This window comes from Callithrix jacchus, chromosome 13 (assembly GCF_049354715.1).
Source record: "Callithrix jacchus isolate 240 chromosome 13, calJac240_pri, whole genome shotgun sequence".
NCBI lineage: Eukaryota > Metazoa > Chordata > Mammalia > Primates > Cebidae > Callithrix > Callithrix jacchus.
This window is the reverse complement of record NC_133514.1, coordinates 4,881,550-4,882,710: the sequence shown is the minus strand read 5'-3', so window position 1 is coordinate 4,882,710 and position 1,161 is coordinate 4,881,550.

Here is a 1,161-nt window from a genome sequence, read left to right as displayed (position 1 = left end):
GAGGGGCGCGCGGGGCGGGAGCGGGGCGCGTGCACACGGGGCGGTCTCGGGCGCGCGCCCCCTGGCCGGGTCCACTGGGGGCTGTGGGTCCCCTCCCGCCTCCCCGCCCCGCTCCTCGCTCGCCTCCCCGCCGGCGCTGAACCCCTTCCGGGTCCGCGGCCCCCGCGCCCACCCGAGCCCGCGCCCACGCGAGGGGCCGCTTCCTGCGAGGAGGCGGGGACAGGTGCCCGCGGAGTTCCGTGCGCGTCTGTTTTCGGTGAAAGTAGCGGCGATGCGTTGCTGACACAGTCCGCGGTTAATCCTAGTGCCAGATCCTCACACAGTCCAGAATTCTTAGAACTTCCCAGCACCAAGTGGACGACGCGTGGGAGCGTTTTCGCGTATCCAGAGATGCGGCCTCCGCCGCCCACGCGGGCCCTGCGGCGGGGACGGGGCTCGGAGCGCAGCGAGTTCCTCCCTCCCGGGCTGCGGTGCCGCCAGCAGCTGCTCCCAGCCTCAGTTCTAAGTAACGCTGGAACCCTGCTGGCACATGCTGTTTTTAATGCTTTTCTGCGAATTAACGACGGTGAGATTTCCTTAGGCACGGAGAGCCAGAGCCTTTACTTCCTCTTTTTCTTTTTTTAAATTTTTGCTTCTGTCAGTCTTTGCCAGTTTCATGCTGTATCTACATGAAACATGGAACCTTCCGATTCCGGCACCAAAGCCCCAGGCCCCGAGAACGTCTTTAAAACCCTTTGGCTCAGTTGCCAAAAATAGTACCAGCCGTCAGTACCTGAATTACAGGAGGCCGAAACTGAGCGAGCCTCTGGGATTGTTTGAAAACGGAAAACTTCCGTTAACTGTCGCAGAAAGAGACCCTTTGGGGGGGGGGGGGTTGCAAAATAATTCCCATGCTGCTCCATTTTTATTTTGTCCAATTTACTCCAAAAATGTTTCAAATTCTGCTGGGATCTCCCTAGAGCATCTCCATTTCCCTTCGGCTGCCGAATAATCCTTCTGAAAAAAATTTTAAGAGACGGAGTCTCACTCTGTCGCCCAGGCTGGAGTGCAATGGCACGCTCACGGCTCACTGTGACCTCTTCCTCCCCTGTTCAAGCAATTCTCCTGCCTCAGCTTCTCGAGTAGCTGGGACTACAGGTGTGCACGCACCACCACACCCAG